General features: G+C 34.7%; 1 long non-coding RNA gene across 1 annotated transcript in view; it reads right to left on the bottom strand.

Moving 5' to 3' along the window:
* Window positions 1-247: 247 nt before the first annotated feature.
* The window catches only part of LOC136786417 (uncharacterized), a 33,774-nt gene continuing 13,128 nt past the window's right edge, over window positions 248-20,893 (bottom strand). The window contains exons 3-5 of the long non-coding RNA XR_010825004.1: window positions 11,388-11,436; window positions 5,516-5,616; window positions 248-1,061 (exon numbers count right to left, since the gene is read on the bottom strand). This is a non-coding gene — a long non-coding RNA (uncharacterized lncRNA). The remainder of the gene's footprint in view (window positions 1,062-5,515; window positions 5,617-11,387; window positions 11,437-20,893) is intronic.

Here is a 20,893-nt window from a genome sequence, read left to right as displayed (position 1 = left end):
AAACCTTGTAGATAAAAATTAACCTCAGAAAGAAGACAATCTATGTTAAAACTACATTCTGTTTTCAGAGGGGAGTGGGACTTAATTGTTTCATAAACCAACTCCTAATCACTTTTTATGACAGGAAAAAAGGAGAGGAAGTTTTTCATATACACAACATATAAAAACCTAAGGATTTAAGGTGATTGTAAAATTACATTGAATTAAAATTGTAACATTCTGGACCCATTTTCCACTGAGTGAGTTGTTACAAAAGGTTAAACGTAATTCATGAACTTCAAGAGTCAAACTAATTAACAATTACACATTGGAACAGTTGACTGGAACATATAAGCAAAAATGCAATACAGAGCGCAGATGTGTGACTTAGATCCTGACTGGTGTTTCCCTGACACAACTGTAATGTTATAAATCCCTTGAAACTGGACTTCCCAAGCAGCTATAAGACATGCTGTGAGAATGCCAAGGAAGTAGCACTCTCTGGAAAACCTATGATCATTAGATTACGAGGGAATTACACAGTTAAGGATAGTATGAAGAATGAACCACACTGATCCCTTCATTAAGACGGCCGCTGCAAAGATCTGTGCTGGGGATTGCAATATTACAGGAAACTAGATATCCGTTTCCAAAGCAGTACATCTATTAGAAATCCCTACCACACTACATGCCTTTTCATGCATTAAGTCTTACAGTAACCATAATTTTTGCCCTAGTGTTGCAACTTTTCAGGGCTCTTGCGACTATTTGTGGTTATAGAACAAGCTCTCTTCTCTTCCAGTTCAACAGTGCTTTAACTGAAAATCAAGCAACATATTTTCCACGAGAGCTAGATATTATTTTTATTTTTACTGTGCATATCTTTCATTATTTGTTTTAATATTACTAGATTTCCAATAACATTTTTTGATGCCATTTTTTACCTTTTGTCTAAGATTTATGACGCCCGAAGCAGATTTTATTGTTGATCAATCTGTCTCTCCATTCCCTGGGGGCTCATTGCATATTCCTGATTTTCTCCTCTTGAGTAGACATCCACCCAGTGGCTTTGAGACCATTTCCTTCAAGAAAAGGAAAAGTTTGTAAAGATGACTCTGAAGAATTACAGACTTTTATTTAATAGCAGAAAAAGAAAAAGGAAAAAAAAAAGGAACAACAAAAAAAACCCTCATCCCCACTAAAAAGCTGGAGGTCTTCAATACTACTGAATTCACTGACAATTTTACTTTTTAAATCTTGTCCTTTTGAGATAATAATAAAAACAACTTAGTAACCTATTTATTTTACATTTATATTATATTTAAATTGAATTAAATTAGGGTCACTAATCCAGAAATATTTCCTATGAACAGTTCTTCTCAGTAAGTTCTCTCTTATCTTTCTGGCTGCAAAATCCTATAGCCTGCTCTTGATTCAATAAGATGTCTGTCATATGCCATAGCCAGAAATTCATAGGTGTACCAAATACTAGTAGTATTTTGTCTCTAAGCTATAAAGAGAAACATGAAATGTACCTCAATGAAATCGTTGTGTTCAAAATCATCATTTGTTTTGACTAATATTAAATCTATACCCAAAATCTGGCCCTGGGGTTTAATAATATCATAAAAGACAGCATATGGCCTATCTCAGTTTTCAGGCTCAATTTGCACCTTAGTGCATTTAGTAGCAAGTGAAATGGTAGAATGAATGGTCATTAATATTTATTTTTTTGGGTTAATCTAGCTCATCTATATTTAAATAGATGAGCTAGATAAAACACATTCTAATATTGTGGTCTGGTGTGTACCAGTTTTGATTTCTGAGACACATACTGGAGACAAAACACTCAACAATAATTGGTAGTAGACTGTCTCCAAAGAAAGAACATCAAATCTCCCATTTAAATCAATGATACTATTCACTATGTTTAAGCTCATAAAACACTTTTTTTCATTTGAAATTTACCAAGCTGAATACAAAATTGCACCTGAAACCCTAGTGTCTACTTAAAGAAATTTCTTAAGACAACATTTTCCATGTGATAGAATTGTTTATCCAAGGCTTTCATATAAATCATTTAAAATATTAAAACTATAATATAATTTCATCTAGTTCTCACTACTTTCATGATGATAAATTTGCACATATATATGTTTGTGTGTGGGATATTATGCTTGATATCATGCCTTAAGGAAAAAAAAGACAAAATGTGCACTGCACTTGTCCAGTGTCAGGTCATATATGATAGTCTGAAAGAGTCTGAAAGTAAGAGCAAGTCCAAGAAAGAAAGAAGCAATAGAAAAGAGAAAATAGCTTCACAGAACAAAAAAAAAAAAAAAAAAAAAAAAAAAAGACCTAAAGGAAATACACAAACACACCAGAGTCTGGGAAAACAATAAAAAAATTTAGACCTGAAGACCTGTGGCAAAATGAACAGTTATCTGTTCATATGGACAGGAGAATAATGAAGACATACATCTTTTTAGTAACTATTATTTAACCACCACTTCACCCTCTGCAAATCAGTATAAAACAGCCTGTTGCATAGTTTGTCTCCTCTGCCTTGTTTAGGAATTAATTTGCATTTTTATACTTATTGCTTTTTATTGGATTGTCAATATTATAGATTTCTGCTCTGCATACACAAGCAGGTTCTACTAAGCCTATTTTCATTTAACTGCATGAACACTAAGAATTTGTAAATTTAACTTTTTCTTAATTGAACTCCAAACAGCAAATCATCATTAGTTAGACACCCTGCAGGAACAGAGATTAGAGATACAAAACCAAACCAAAAATCTCTCTTTTTTTTTTCTCTTCAGTTCCTACTATGCAATATTTACAAAACTATATCAGAACACTTTGAGTATTTGTTAAAGCAGCAAGAGCATGTTAACAACTAATGTAAGAGTAAATACTTTAGGCAGGTTCCTTGTTCTCTTCCCCAAGGAAAAAATTGCTTTTCAGGAAGCACCAGAAACACCCAAATTATGTTGCTTGGATCACTAATGAGAGCTGACCTTGAGTTCCCCTTCCTTGAATTCGCATAGACCATCAGCACTGTCATTTCGCTTGAAGATGGCAACAGACTTATAGTTTGAGCCATTCATCTCAAGTCTGCTCAGTCTCAAGGTACATTTAAAACTAACCGCTGCCAAAGCATACTGCTATATCGCTGATGTTTGGCCCATCTGTGATTAGAAACAAATTCAGAGTGCAAGTGGATTTCAAATTTATTTCTCCATTAACTTTGCTTGGAATGGTACAAAGGGACATATTTGACTTTTCAGCACCAGAGATGACAAATATGATTGATAATGAAAAGCTTTCAGTGTGATATTGATTAAATAAGAAACAGGAATCATAATTTACATGGCTCAGGCTGTTGCAGATGACTCCTAGTTTCATCTAGAGTATCAGTGTCTCATTCACTAGACATGTCTGGCCGTGGACTGCTGTTTTATACATTAGAGTGCCGAGCATGACATGTCCTGGCCCACAGTTAGTTTATGGGGACTAAAAATAAAATAAATATTAATGAATTGATATAGCAATATTGATCACCAATATTCACACTGCATAATCGAGTCACACCCCAAAGCCTTCTCAGCATATACTAAAGAATAGAGTTGATTTGTTTTTAATTGTCTTTTGATTTCACGGAGGTATAGATCACATTTTCAAAGGTTCACTAGCAACTGTGATGCTTAAGAAAGAACTTACTCATTTTTCAATTTATTTATTTTTAGAAAACTCTTACTCTTAAATAGCTAACTGTATCTAGGTATCAGTAACTTCAGTTTTAAGGCAAACGACATATTATGAGTCATTATGAGTCATAATACGACATTGACAACATTATAATCAATCACATTCACTAAAGTGAAGGATTTTGTTTTTAAATAATACTTGTGTATTTGTGTGTGTGAGCAACAAACAGGGAGAGGGAGAGGTGGAGACAGACAGACAGACTGAGACAAATGCCTATAGTGAGAAGGCAGGAAACTCAAGAAATATCTCTTGGGATTTTCCTGTGAATATTATAGTTGTGAAATGGTAGATTACCAAGTCTGCCCCCAAATCAGTCACAAAATTCCATTGAGATAAAAACCCATGAAATATCAGTCTCCACTGGCGACAGGCACAGGTAAACTTCAGAGCAGATTTTTCTGTCCACTTTTCTGACTCAAGAAAAATCCTGGTATGTAACTCAATGCTTATTTAAGAACATGAAGACCATGCATGTCCTAGTGGATAAGCTTTTCATCGGGAGATATTTTGCTATTATCCTTTAAGAATTGAGCTGATTGTGGGGAGTTAGCACAGTTTTCTCCTACTTTTGTTTTCCCTGAATCACATCTCCTGCATTCTACAGCTGAGAAGTTTAATCTGTTTAGTTGCTGCTGTATTCAGTGCTAGTAACTGTAACCTCAGTTTTTACTATGGCTTCCTTTGCTTTATTGCTTCAGCTGACTTGTATTCTGCATTTCTGAATTATATTCTGCATCGTATTCTGCATTTGCAGTTTCCTCCATTCCAATATTTTGTCAGCTTCAGTTCCTCTTACCATTTGCTTATTTAAAACCTTACTTAAGCTAAGCACTTTACATTTCTATTCCCATTATCTATTTTGACTGCAGGCCTGTGACTAGGGTTATTATCAAAAACTTATCATTTTAAGGCGTGCTGGGCTATGCAGGGGAACAAGCAGTTTCTAGCTGGGGAGACCAGTTATTAAGTGACACCCTGTTCAACTGATTTTACTTGTACTTAAGCGGAAATAATCAAATCAGTAAGCCATTTCTCATCTATTCATTCTATATATATGTATAGAGATTAGCAAAAAATGTATCTTGTTTTCAGGCTTTATGGAGGATGTATTTCTTTTAAATAAAACTTCTGAAGTTTTGGGCATTTGTCATTTTTTTCCATGGAGAACTACAGAAATATTATAACAAATATGGATGCGTTAATAAGATTTATTTTTAATTTCACCTATCAACTAAACAAAAACATTGAGCAGCTCATTTAGAACTAAATCAAAAGTTATTTTCAAATTTTTATGTATTTGAAAAATAAGAAAAACTTCAACATATGTATTATTTCCATGGTATGCTGAACGTCATTTTTCATTCACATCAGATTTACTTGGTAAGGAGGTGATTTTGTTGTCTAATAAATCTCTGGAATGTTAATTACATTTAAAAATATTTTTGCATAGTGTTTTCATAATGAAGAAATGATCATTCACCAAGGAGCTACTTACATATGCATTTTCAAGTGTTTTCTCATAAATTATACCATAAATTCTGATTAAAACATTTATAAATCCATCTACTAATGGCAAGGACCCTGCACTCTTTGACATTACACACACTTGCAAAATTCTCCTCAGAAAAAATCAGTGCAGAATTATACACAAGAAACAAAGTTTCAGTGAAAAAGTTGTTAAGTTAGAAAAAGAAGAAAACTCAGGTTTGAATACCCAGAAATCTGACAGGGTTCAATCCAATAACAAGTAGGTTGAACCTACCTATCTCAATCAACCTGATCAAAAAGTTGATCCTGTGTCTTCATTTTCTAAGAAAATGCTTTCAGTATTATCTGGTATTTTCACCCTCTCATGGCTGTTTTCTAGGGTAAAAAGAATAAATGAGACTGTAAACAAATGTCCAAAGGTACATGAGACAATTTGTACTTTCCCAGAAGTTTCTTAAATTCTCATTTTATAGAAATGAAAAATTTCACTGAAAATTTAATGGCATAATTTTTTTTAGTATTTGCAAAGATCTCATAAGACACTACATTGCTGTGAATGAGGCAGTCTTTTACACAATATATTGCTCTTCCTGATGGATTTTGAGAAAAGCAAAAAGTTATGGTAACTCTGGAAGTATTCTATTTTAAACATAGCTTTGTTTCGCTAGAAACAAACTTTAGCTTATACGGATTCAAATATCCTCCAAACTTATAATTTTATACAGCTAGAGGTCAGATACTGTTCAAAATCATCACAGCACCTCATGCGATTCTAAATTTAGGCTAGCTCTTCCCAGTCTGTGTTCCTTAGTGCTTTGATTTGCAATCATGATGTTTGACTGTGTAAACTGTTTTACCATTTTGATTAGCAAAATATATTTTTTTAATCTCACTACCATTACAAATCACACGGTAATGCAAGTCAGCAACAGAATGAACCTTCTCCTGTCTTCCTTCTTTTCTACACATTACTTCAAGTTCTTGCACCCTTGGTTCCAGGTTAAAAAGACCGATAGCAGAAGTGGAATGATTACTGGTATGGTCAAATGTGAAATAGATTTGGATTCCTAGCAAAGATTCTCTTTCTGTAGGAAAAATACATTTTTTTCCCCAAATTCATACATATATATATTTGCCTACAACTTAAATTACAGATTGCACCTGAAATTTTTCATGCAGATGAAACTGCATTTTTATGCATTACTTAATTATTTTGTTGGTAATAATATGGCTTATTAATAGTTATATGCTCTTAAGCCCAGTAAGATTTAAAGAAATATGGAGAGGGCAACAAAGCAAGTAATACATTTTTTTTATAAAATGGATAAATCTGGATTTTCACGCTACTGGGTTAAGAAATATCAAGAGCTAACACTGTCATACTCCTTTGTAAGGATGATATTTTAATATAGTTCTTTCGGTCTAATGATTTCCTTGCCATATTAGCACCCACATATTTGCACACTGGTTGCTCTCTAAAATTTGGAAACACTTGCCTAAATAAGCCTGGATCCTTCCTTGTAATTGAAGGGAATGAGTTGCAAGAATTATGTGTTTCTGCAGGACTCTGACAGTGCAAAAAACAGTAGCCATATTGCCTGCTTAAACTTAGCTGTTTTATTCCACTTTTTAGGAGTTTAGCCTGCTGTCCCTGCTTCTGCTAAAAAGTTTTGAATGTCTTCATCTACATCTAATCTCTAAATTCTTCCTAATCCATATTGACAAACACTGTTTAAATAACTGAGCTAAATCTTTCTCTTTAAAAGACTCAGTGTTTTAAAGCATTTTAAAACTCCTTAAAGTGTTTTAGAACTCCTTGATTTTGACAGTTTTTGGTTACTGGACTTCTTAAATCCCACATAAGCACTGCTTTCATGGACTAATGACTTTAGGAATAGTTTATTTATAGTTCAGTTTTGGTGTCTGTTATGTCATATTTCCATAAACACAATCATAAACCACAAAGTAAATCCACAAGCTCATACAGGCACTCCTACTTTCAATTTATAATAACGTCAATATTTATAACAAGCATAACAACTCTGTCAAGTATATACAATCATAGCCCCATTCTTCCTTCAGGCACAAATTTATCCCTGATGGTTTTCAAAGGGATAACTTTTGTTCCAAACCGTTACACATATAGAAAAGCAGATTCCATGAAAGTAATAGACTAGCACATTGATATTATGGTTCACAGAAGAAAATGCTATACTAAACTTAATTAATATGCAGCAGGATGATTGGCACTATTCTCAGGTTTGTTCCTTTCTATCCATTTACAACAATATTGGAAGTTTTACTGAAATAGTAGCTTACTAATTATCTTGTGTTTATAAGGTCATTTGATAATACCAAGGTATGAGTAAATGAATTCAACTTATGTTCCAGGAAGCCATTACCAATAATATTGTATTCAGCTGGTATTTCTACTCTCCCTCCCCCCCTCAAAACACCTCAAAACCTGGGATCAGTGCTGGATTAGCCTCATATCCTCTTTTCCAAACTCAGAACTGATCATCACAATGAAAGTATTGTAAAAGCAATGGAGCTGGCCTTTTTCAAAAACAAGAAAAATGAGCCTCCAGCTCAGGAACTGGACCACACTGTCTGAAATATTTTGTAACATCTTGTTATCTAATATCTAAAATGAAAAGTTTGCTGTATCTATTTTTAATGGGAATTTGTTTAAGACACACTGTGCTATAAAAGAAATGTAACAAAACAATTTATTTGAGCTGCCGTGACACAGTTAAATGTACTTTTGGGTTGATAGTGTTTTAATTTTATTGAATAGAATTATTTAAGTATACATCCTATTGAAAAATCCTTGTATTATTTTATATAATTAACTATGTATTGATCTGTACAATTCAGCAGAAAATTCTTTTATCTTATGATATTTTAAAAGTCATATAGATATATTTCAGGAAGTCAGTTTTAAAGTTTTCAATATGTTCTGGCTCATTAACACTTTCAGCCTTGTAGACACAAGGCATGGTAGTCCTTGACCACAACGAACTTCCAGCATGTCATTTACTTGAGGTTGCTAAGTCCTCTCAAATTTACATACTCAACATGCATCTTACTAGCACTCTTGCACTTTTCAGTTCTTTCCCTGGAACACTGAATAACTCCTTCATCTTATCACTGTTTGCTTGTTTGTTTATTGTCAGCTACATACCCAAGAAGGAACAGAATCACATTGCAGTTGGTGCTGTAGGTGAATCTAATCCAAAGAATGTACTGAGTAACTTCAGCCGAATAACATCATCAAATGACAATACAATACTTGTAATGATTGATTACGCATGATTCTTACTATGAGTATCTAGTGAATGATTTTAAAACTGCTTTCCAAACAGGTTAGTTTAGTAGAGCAGATTTTAATAGGTTTAATTCCAAAATATATGTTTATGAATTAACAGGAGATACTCTTTAGACCTTTGATGTTATGTTTTTAAGTATAATGGATTGTTAATTGAATCACACTTCTGTTGGCTTTGGCTCACTGCAGTCTTTCCAGTGAATCACTTTTGCTTAGAAACAAGTTATCTATAGGCTAATAGAAAAGCCTTTAAAAAAATAAACACAGCAGGGCAGGATAATATCACAGTATCACAGTATCACAGATTTCTAGGTTGGAAGAGACCTCAAGATCATCGAGTCCAACCTCCGACCTAACACTAAGTACTCCACTAAACCATATCGCTAAGCTCTACATCTAAACGTCTTTTAAAGACCTCCAGGGATGGTGACTCCACCACCTCCCTGGGCAGCCCGTTCCAATGCTTAATAACCCTTTCAGTAAAGAAGTACTTCCTAACATCCAACCTAAAACTCCCCTGTCGCAACTTTCGCCCATTCCCCCTCGTCCTGTCACCAGGCACGTGGGAGAACAGACCAACCCCCACCTCTCTACAGCCTCCTTTAAGGTAACTGTAGAGAGCGATAAGGTCGCCCCTGAGCCTCCTCTTCTCCAGGCTGAACAAGCCCAGCTCCCTCAGCCGCTCCTCCTAAGACTTGTTCTCCAGACCCCTCACCAGCTTGGTCGCCCTTCTCTGGACTCGCTCGAGCACCTCCATGTCCTTCTTGTAGCGAGGGGCCCAAAACTGAACACAGTACTCAAGGTGCAGCCTCACCAGAGCCGAGTACAGGGGCACAATCACTTCCCTAGACCTGCTGGCCACACTGCTTCTTATACAGGCCAGGATGCTGTTGGCCTTCTTGGCCACCTGAGCACACTGCTGGCTCATATTCAGCCGACTATCCACCAATACTCCCAGGTCCTTCTCGGCCAGGCAGCTTTCCAGCCACTCATCTCCCAGCCTGTAGCTCTGCTTGGGGTTGTTGCGCCCCAGGTGCAGGACCTGGCACTTGGCCTTGTTGAACTTCATGCAGTTGACCTCAGCCCATCGCTCCAGCCTATCCAGATCCTCCTGCAGAGCCTTCCTGCCCTCGAGCAGATCGACACACACACCTAACTTGGTGTCATCTGCAAACTTACTGAGGGCGCACTGGACGCCCTCATCCAGATCATCGATAAAGATATTAAAGAGGACCGGCCCCAGTACTGAGCCCTGGGGGACACCACTAGTGACCAGCCTCCAACCAGATTTGACTCCATTCACCACAACTCTCTGGGCCCGGCCATCCAGCCAGTTTCTAACCCAGCGAAGCGTACGCCAGTCCAAGCCCCGAGCAGCCAGTTTCATGAGGAGAATGTTGTGGGGAACGGTGTCAAAAGCCTTACTGAGGTCAAGGTAAACCACATCCACAGCCTTTTCCTCATCCACCAAGCGCGTCACTTGGTCATAGAAGGAGATCAGGTTCGTCAAGCAGGACCTGCCTTTCATAAACCCATGCTGACTGGGCCTGATCGCCTGCTTGCCCTGCAAGTGCCGCTTGATGACCCTCAAGATAATCTGCTCCATGAGCCTTCCTGGCACTGAGGTCAAACTGACAGGCCTATAGTTCCCCAGGTAAATAATAATAATAAATAATAATAATAAATAATAGTGAGAAACCACTAGGTTTTGGCTGGAACTTGCCACAGTGAAGAAGTAATTTGTAACAAAGCTTTCAGAACTTTTAGTGAGGTGGAGTCTCATTATAGGAGAAGTATACAAACCAAGTCACTCCTGCCATGAACAGCTCACAGTCAATTCTAAATTTAATTCTAAATTAGAATTTAAACTAATTCTAAAAGGTAGTAATGTAAAGCACAGAAATAAAAATACAAATGAGTATGAATTTGCTATTATTCTTAGTCCTTTCCCCCCCTCTATTCAGTTGGACTTTTCTATTGCTTTAAGAAAGTTTATTGTTGTTCTTAATATTGAAGCGTTAATATTAAAGTAAAATAACTACAATTCTATCCTCAAATTATTATACTTATTGGTCCATTAATTTTTATGTTCAAGGACTTTTGTTTGATTTTTAAGTGGACCAAATGGAGAAAATCCCAGGAAAGCAATAATAAGAAGTAACCTGCAAGCATAAAATATGAAAAATGTTTGAAGGAAGTGGATTTGGTTAATCTAGGAAGGACAGGTGTAGTACAAAACTTTATGTACACTAAAAATACCTGAAAAGAAGGAGAAAAAGAAAATCTGTTTTCTCCTGTCAACAGAGGATATGATGAGATACAAAGGTCTCTAGATGGAGAGGGAGGAGAGCTGGGATTGCAAAGCACTGAAACAGATTGTCTGTTTCAGACTGACTGATTTCATTCAGTCTACTAATTCATCATCCCCCACTAGCTTGTTTGGATTTTTTAAAGTAAAACTAAGAAATGAAAGGACAGTTCTTTTTGGTATTAAATGAAACAAAAATAACACCAAAAATGACACTGTTATAGTATGTTCTGACAGTGGAACATGATGCCAGTGTGTGTGTAGGTGTTATTCCACTCAGGAATGTAGGACAGCAGCTTCACAAATTGCCATTGTGACTCTAGAACTCTGCAGTCTCCATGTTCTTACTGTCGTCCATTACTAAAACACAAAGACAATTGTCTATTTTTGGTCTCTTGAGTTCTTTTGAGGTAACAAGTTTTGCATTTTCTTGAGATGTAAATATAAATCATGCTTGGCTGTTATACAATTAATTAGGTACATAATAATTAGACGTTACAGGTCACTTACTTGTGAAAGAGCCACAGGCAATAGTCTGAAAAATCACAGTTCTTTTGGTCTGTAAATAAAAACAGAAAGGTAAGAAAAATTATGAAGTAGAAGAAAAATTATGAAGGAAGTAGAACTAGAAATCACTGGAGGTCTCAAACATCTTTCTACAAGAGTAAGTGAATTGAAAGAATTTGCCTCACAGACAATGATACTCCCAACAAAATTATTCAGAAATGATAGAGTCCACTTTCATGTAAAGATGCAATCGTTAGAGGTCTTAAGTAATATGTGGGTATTGTATTGATGGACATCCTTACATTAGGCCTATACGTTACTGTAGGCTTTCTCTCCCTGACATTACATGGTCTTTTCTTTCAACAAGGATACTTTATTTTCATGTTATGAACCCAACTGCTGCTATATTTTAAGGCAGTAGGAAATAAAGTGTAGGAATAGGAGTAAGGATATAGACAAGGCATAGGAAAAGCAAAGGAAACAAAATGGGCCATCTCAGGTCTAATCTAGTAGAGAAGAAAGGTAAGTATATACAGTTTTCTGCTTCACATATTTACACCACTGAGACAGCTTGTCTGCCAACAATGGAAAACACATTAAACACTCCGTAATATAGCAGTCTGTTTCTCAAATAGGAAAGAGAGAGAGAGAGAGAAAGAGAGAGAGAGGGAGAGAGAGAGAGAGAGAAAGAAGTGTATGTACTTACTCTAGAACTGTAATGTAAGTCAGAGTAAGAACACTAAATAAAATGGTTATTCCCCCCCTCCACCTTCAGCATACACACACACTTTGGTTCCAGACATGTGCTTTGCTTACTGGATCAGACCTCCTGACTGGACAAAGGTCAAGTCAACTCTTTTAAGAAAAAATGTTAAGAACATGATTTTATGAGTGACTGTTCTCTCTCTCTCTCTCTCTCTCTCTCTTTCACACACACGCATAAAAGTTAAGGCTCACAAGCAATTTCAGCCAACTGATGATTGCCAGGCAATAAACAGCACCTTGTTCTAACATAGGGCATCTTTAAACACTTTCCAGCAAGATGGGTAAAACCTTATTTGTTCAAGGTCACTCAAGTGATGGAATTTGTCATTCTCGACCTGCCATCGGTATAGGTCAAGTTAGTATAGAACAGGTTGGTACTTAGTTCTGGGCTTCCTGTAACCCCTTGTTATTCTGAACTGAAAAAGAAGCCAACAACTCTTTTTTCTGTGTTATCTGGAAAAAAAAGTGAGTTCAGTAAGAAAAAACAAATCACCTTAAAAACACTTTTTTGGCATTTGGAAAATTTGATTCAATGTGACAATTCTAACAGCATTTTCCCATTTATTTTAAATTTTCTTGAGGCTGTGGTAAAACAAATTAAAAAAAAGGAAAAAAAATTGATTGAAAGAAAGATAAACAGGTACAAGGTTGAGATTGCATCCCACAAACCAAATAAAGATATTAAATAAAAGATATTTTAGGTATATTTAGTATTTAATAGCAGTAATACCACTTTTTTTTTTTTTTTAATGTCTCAGATTTTAAAGCAGCCAAAAGTTATTGTTAAACAGTTTTATAGTTAAAGTACCAGCAGTTTCAGAGACAAGGCTCAGAGGAGGTGATACGCTGACATTTTTGAAGTTTGGCCTACTGTGCCAAATAACCATATATTGTCAGTTATGTATTATACAAGATTTTGATTTAGGATATTTTTCTCAATGCATAGGTGTATTTTCATAGAATGACATGATTGCAATTGTGTGTGTCCAGCAGAAGGAAGAGTTAAGTCCTCTAGGAATTGGAAATTCATGGCTCCATTAGTCAGTGCTAGATTTTCAGCTTCTATATGTTTATTACATTCATTCCTGATCAAAATGATTTATTACCCAATCTCCATATTTTATTATTTTGCCTTACACATCTTTCACTCAAGTGGCTGACTATAATTCCCTGCAGTTGTTCCAATAATAAAAGAAGTCTGTTAATATGATTTCCTCCATATATCATTTAATATTCATCACGCCTGGATAACATAAATGATTTATGTTAGGTAACTGGAAGAAAGAATCCTACAGCTCTGTTCAGAAAACTGAAAAACAGTGCCTTATTACATCTTTATTATGTCAACTAACCCATTTTGACTTCAGATCATCTGGTAGAAAATGAGCATTTGGCCAAACTAAAGAGCAAGAATTCAGTATCATATACATAAGTCATAATAGCGGCTGGTCATAACATTATATCTTGACATAGGTCTGATTTCATAACAGTAACAATATCCATTGTATCAACCGAGGCCAGGATTTCACCTTTGACCTTACAAAACCAACCTCTTAACATGTATTTGAAATATTAGGCCTGATGCAATGCTGGATCTGTTATATTTGTTAAAAAGCCTTGTAAATAACTTGAAAGGTTATGTTATGAACCTGTCTTATAAGAAAGAAAATATTTACTGATAGGCAAGTTTTAGACTGACTGTTCCTAATTATATTTAGTGAAATATAGCAGGATTATAAAATGTATGGAAATAAAAAGGACAACAGTGGAAATAATATTCAGGAAAACATGACGTAAATCTAAAATTGGAAGGCTGAATTTTGAAGCAAGTTCAGAAACATTTTCTGAAAAAATAATATATCTTGGTTGACATAACTTTGAATATTACTGTAAAATACTTCTGAAGTGGTGACTTCCTTCTTGACTTTCTAATACTTGAACAAATATTAGTGGTGGTTTTATTATCATATACATAAAAATGAAGATAAAACAAAGCACATGGCCCAAGAATTCTTGGGCATAAGTCTTACTTTAGTGGTCACAGATGTCTATTTCTGAAAATCAACAGTTTCAAAGGTTCTAATCTTTTCACAGAGGGTATCCCAGATTAGTGCATGAAATGCATCTTTCATTTTATATGTAAAATATTTTTTTGGTTTATGATTTGTCTTTTGTGGGAACCATTTTAATAAGCTATATTTCAAAATGTACCTGTGATTATAATTTTAAGCATATGTAAAATATATCAGAGAAAGCAAATCTAAGTTTTTTCTTACATAATAGCTCAAAACCTCTGTAACAACAACACAGTAAAGAAATGACATTTGCTTCTTCAAATTCTTACATCTCAGATATGTGCCTATCCTTTGATTGAATGTGTCAATGAGACAATAATGATATGTAATTATGAATGTGAAAAGAATATGGAACAATAATGTTCCTATTTTACACAGCCATAATTGAGACACAAATGCCAAGGTTTACAAAGTTAGAGAAGCTGTGTGTATAAATTCAGGTTACATATTTGCCAAACAAATTTCTAATAAACAACCTTTTGAGAAAACTGTTTCCATCTGGACTACTTACAATGATACTTCATTATCTTGGCAATTTTGCCTCTTGCCAAAAATAGGCTGATAAGGACAATTGGAAAGACAAAAGTATAAACTGAAATGGTAAATGTCAAAATGATTAGGTAACAAACTATTGTTTACATTCTTTAAAATCCTGATACAGAAAAATTGAGTAAAGGACAGCAAGCATGTAGAAGAGCCAAGAAAAGAACTTAGGTTTTATGAATCAATAGATACAATAGATAATTACAAACCAATGCAGATTACTAATATGGTTCATGATTTGAAAATCCCTCAATGTTTTCAATGCTTATTATTTGTTCTCAAAGATGCATATGAGCAAAGAGACAGATTGATACTCGGAGTCAACAATAGATACCAGGATACCTTGATGACCACTGCATGTGAACTAAATTAGCACACTGAAGAACCTATGGTTATATCCAAATACTTGTGAATTTTTGGAGAATACTGGATATGGGGGGAAAAAAAGGATTAAGAGAAGTTGACATGAAGTGGACAATTTGATCAGATACTATGGAAGAATAGGGCAAATCCTACCCATTCCAGCTTTTAGGCTATTCTTCAAGTGGAAAATTTTAATTTCACATTAGCTAGAAAGGCACACAGCACTGCATGTTCTTATCTTTCACAGAATGTTTGAAATATTTGAATGTTTGAATATTTTCAAACCATTTAGGAGAATAAAAAAAAAATTAATCACCTCACTTTTTGTTCAGAATCATGTTCAGTATTTTTATTAGACCCAAAAAAGAGACTTCTGCATAAAATGGGATCTGCATAAAGTGGTAAAATAATTATATTTTACCATTACAAAAATATTCACTCTGTCAAAGTGGGTACTTTAATTTGACATGTTCACTAAACCAATTTGAGCTGCATGTCATAGTTGTCATTTAGCTGGGAGTAAAGATACCTTTTTGCTTTCATACACGCAGCTCTCAAAGTATTTATTATAGCTCATTTATGTGCTCCAGAGAAACTAACTGGAATCAAAGGAGAATACCAATAAGATATAAATAATTACGTCTAGCAAAGGGACTGATTGGTGATTGCAGCTCCTTTCATCCTAAGTTAATGGAAACTCCTTACAATGAACTTTTGCTTGGGCCATACATGTCCTAATTTGTAAAACACCATAAACACCAATTGTACAACCTTCTTCTCAATATTAGAGATCTCTTAGAAAATAGGAAATACCACTTGGCTTTGTGAGACATAATAAACTTAGCCTCAGGACCAAAGTTGTGACTTGACATGAGCGCATAAATTCAGAGGCCAACAGTGTAGAAAAATCCAAACACACACTTGGATATTGTTTTCAGATACCAACATTTCAGCTACTAATACTGAGTTGATAGGGTCAAGCTGCACAAAAGCATGCCCTGGGGCTGAGGAAGAAATAAATCTTTAGAATCACATCAAGGAATTAACAATTCTTTTCACTAATTTGATCTATTTTTGAGCAAGTCATATGGGGGGGTGTAATACAGACATCATTAACCATGAGTAATTAAGGCAGCAACAACAGCAGGACTTGCATTCTGTCACTTCCAACTTGTAAGGACACTGTATTCTTTAATTCCTTTGCTTGACTGGATTAAGATTCAGCAGGACAAATGTATTTTGTCATTTATTATTTCGAAGGATACACCTTAAATAAAAATAGCAATCTCTTCAAAGACTCAATTTTCACCTTCTTAGTATGAAAAAGCAGTAATTTATGGATGTCATAATATTGGTTTTATGCACCTCATGTTGGCTTTTTTATATTGTAGACACTACCACAGCAGTCGTTCTTTTGAAAATCCACACTATAAATTTGAAATATTAAAGACTCCAAAAACTAAACAAGGGATTTTTTTTTTTTCTTTCACGAGCTATTAACAATATCAAGATTTCTTAGAAAAAGTAGAGCCAAGGTCAAGAACTGAACATGTTTTTATTCTGTGAGTTCATATTTGCAAAAACCTGCTACAAAAATCAAAGATGATAAATAATACGTAGTTTAATAAATATCTGTAACAAAACAGAAAATTTTATTTAGTTACCTGGAAAGCCAGAAAAAGCCATATTTATATACAGACAGTTTATATACAGATACAAAAAGAATTTTTATTAGACAATTAGAAGAATGAATGTCTTTGATATAATTTAAATCATATTTGATAACAGCATCCTCATAAAATATATAATCCAGTCAGTAACAATCTAGGTTTTACCATAGTTAAAGGAAAGAGGGGGGGAAAATCTTGCTTAAGAATCCTAAGGCAAAAAGATTACTTTTGCAGTAAAGATGATTCCCTTGATCTCTAGAACAAATTTGCATTTATAAACAATTATTTGTTGTGTTTCCCATTAGGGTACATCATCACAACTTACGTGTTCCATTGCCAACAGGTACTTTTTTCTAAGTGAAAATTTTCAGTAGAATGTACAATTATATTAGAATTACTTTAAATTATAAAATCTTTTACTCAGATTTTAAAATAGCATTTTTGTTTCTTTGAAGGCCATATTTTTGCTATTTTTTACTTGATGTTCAGAAAATTTTGGAGGGAACAACTGATATTATCTAATTTCAACAAAGTGAAATTTAAAATTTAAAATCCCTTGTAAATATCCCTCACAAAATTTAAGGACTATAAACCTTATGCCTTATGGTCTGTTTTAGACTGTGTAAGGCTATATCCTTTATCAGACATTGTTGCTTTTAATTCCCTTAGCATAGCATTGGGCAACTTAATGTACTTTAACAGAATGAATCTGCAGAGTTGAGGTAAAAAACAAACAAACAAACAAACCAAAACCTATAGCCTGGCCTGAGATAATACGGCTCCCAAGATCACACTTTACTGTCTTGCTTACTTCAGAATTCATTTGTTGACCCTGCTGAATCAAAAGACTCAGTTAATATATCTTTGTTTAAAGGGTGATGGTTCAAACCAGTAGCTCCCATTCAGCAGCTGAGGTTATGGAAATGGCCGCATGGCCATTGATTTCTATATGGAAATAGTAGGACAGAAAAGTTCATCTGTAAGTAATCACTCACATCACTGGGTCCTGAGTATGTTTAATTGTTTACCAAAAAAGTATGAAAACAACAACAACAACAACAAAACACTAAGTAAACTTAAGTTAACATAGTTCAGAAAAGGATGGAGATTTTCGGTTTTGGAAAAAAGGTTAGGCTCTTCCTTCTTCTGACTAGTGGAACCTCAATTAGTTGCTGCAGACTCATTAAATTTACACTTCAGAATTTGGCGTGCGTTGGACATAATAAATAAGTTGTCATAGTTGGTAATTCTGAGGACAGTGGCTGAATTAACAGAAGGTAGAATAACAGTGGAATAGAATAACAATAAAAAGAGGTAGATGTTCATATGGAGAGATGCAAATCAAGTTGTTAACATAAACTTACATGTTGTCTGTGATATTGGGATAGGCAAGCCATTAGTAAATTCTAAGAGAGATTCTTGGAAACATGATACCAAATGGGGTGATAAAGTAAGAGTAATTTTAGTTATAGTCCTTGATTCTAACAGTAGTATCCTCTTTCACAGAGGTTAACACCTAGAAGAACTACCATATGCTGGTTGTAGTAGGTCTGTTAGGAATCAGGAGTATTAATATGTAACCTAGTGAGTAATAAACACACTGAAATAACTACTCTTGTTAAGCTGATTTTTCCACTTTAGTGTACAAGTAGCATTCACCCCTAAAAACTGATTTGTGTTCCTCTAATTAGACCCCAGCTTGGCTCAGTTAACAAAAATGCCCTGCTTTCATCCTTAAAGTTATGATCTAAGCACCTGAAAGAGATTTTTTTGAGAGCAAATCCATAATTTGTTAAGGACTTTAAAAAATGTAACAATACTATTGTAGCTGATTCACAAGAGTGGCTATTCATGTTCAAGTATGCTCTTAATATCCTCATAATCAACAAAGATGAGAAGGGAAAAATACATTCTAATATTCAAGAGGATAATGAAGCCAAAATGATTGAATTTCCTGGCTTTCAAGACAGAGCATAACGAGAGGTGTTGGCCATTTGTTTATTTTTATTTTTTTGAAATAATAGTATGCCTGAACAGTCACTGGACCCCATTACATAAAGGGCTGTATGAGTAATATTGCATTTACCAGGTCAAATTGGAACAGCAAGGTGAAAAACATGATGTTTTGTGTGAACTGTATTAGCAGTATCTGATCAACTTAACCTCCTTGAGCAACTGCAGTTATCATCAATGTAGTAAGACCTGTAAAATAAATTGGAAGTAACTCTTATTTTGTAACTATTGGTAAATTACGTGACATTTCTGCCAAAAAAAGCCTCGCAAGCTGCCATACCAGCTGGAAATACTTCTGTTTAATATAAGAAGTGCAACTCTGAAGAGCTTTTATAGATATGACTAATTCAGTTTAGCTTCATTGTAAATTAATGTATTGGGACAGCCAATAGTAAAGCTATCAAATAAATGAAACGGCGGTGGAATTGTCAAAATTTCTCCCTTAGCATGTATTTAAGAAGATAATTACAGCTACATGGGTCTCCAGTCAGTGGCAGAGACTGTTATACATTACATTCAAACGTGCATGAGATTTTTTTGGGGAAAGGACTTGAGCAAAACAATCTGTCTTACCCACTGAACAGAACTATGTGCATGCAAATGAAATTCAATTTAGTTAACAAGACAAAAGGGATAACACTGCAATTAAACAAAGAATGCACCCTATCAGGCAAAAGGCTGTCCAAACAGATGGGCTTTCCAATACACTTGAAGGTCAACAGAATCTGAATTTGCCTATGCATTTGTCAGTAATTGCAAGAGATGATAGTCCTTTTCTATTGCAGCTACTCAATCTAACCTGTACATTTCTTAGCAATTAAAAGGTAGGGTGCATAAAGTAACTACCAAAGCAAACTGAAAAAGAAAGTATGTCCTGTTTTGTTAAAGAGAAAAGAAATTGTGCTGGCTCTAACTGGGAGAAGGCTGATAGGCAGTTTTATTTTCACTGGGGGCCATTTGAATTTTGTCTGTAATCACAAAAAAACAAACAAACCAACCAAAAAAACGAACCAACCAACCAAAACAAGAAAACAGCTCCCCCCCCCCCCCCCAACATTTAGAAAGTACAGGAAGAAAATTTTCTAAGATTCTTCTGTGAGACTGACTTAGAAAAGATGGAACCTTTGAAGGAAGGAAATGTAAAACCAGAGGTAGTCTGGGTTGATCATCAAAGGTCTTTTTTGTTGTTGTTGTTGTATTTGGAAATTCTTTTTTGTTTTGTTAAATGCATCTCAAGGGTAGTTCTTAAGTGAAATTTAAATGAATATACAAAATGGACTTCCACATGGAATACTGATGTTTTAGCATGACTTATTGGATGCTCCGTCTGTACAGTCAAAGCAGGCAATTCTTATTTGAGAATATTTACAAATATATGGATAGAAAATGGGATGTGAAATTCTGAATCTTAGCCTTTGGCAAACTGAATGGGCAGACTGAACAGGACCTTTTATTGTGATAGGTGTGGACAATGTGCAGGCACTGAATATTTACCACCAAATATCACTGCCTTAATTTTATATTTTCAATAATCAAAGCAAAATGACAATTTTTTTTTGCATTGATACAAATCTTACATAGCACTATTAAAATCAATGACAAACCCAGTATAAAATTTAAAAACAAAAACAGAATTTAAAAGTTTTTCACAGTCAAGTTTTCCAGGACTAAGAATTTAAAGAATAGCAGAGTTTGATCCAAATTAAAGTGGTTTATATATCCTCATTTCTCATGTACCCTTTTCTAAAATCTGTCTTCACTCAGTTTCTTTCTTCCATTTACTTTTATTACTCTCCTTTAGCTTTAGAAGACTACATTTGAATAAAAAGCACCTATAGAATGTAATACTTAAGTAACTCAAGTCTGTTGCTCTCAGCGAGGCTTTATTACGTTTCTTATTCTGTTCCTCTTGATTCATCTGTCTTTGAGCCTATCACTCCATCCTTTCCTTTTTCACACGTATTTTTAGTCTTCTTTCTTTGTTTTGGAAAAAGAAAAAAAAAGGACAAAAGCTCCTTCAACCACTAAAAACAGACCATCCACTCTGATAAATTACCAACACTGAAGACTTAGTTGGAAG

The sequence above is a fragment of the Anser cygnoides genome, chromosome 14, assembly GCF_040182565.1.
Source record: "Anser cygnoides isolate HZ-2024a breed goose chromosome 14, Taihu_goose_T2T_genome, whole genome shotgun sequence".
Lineage (NCBI taxonomy): Eukaryota > Metazoa > Chordata > Aves > Anseriformes > Anatidae > Anser > Anser cygnoides.
Note: the sequence above shows the minus strand (reverse complement) of the source record. Positions and strands in the feature narration are given on the sequence as shown.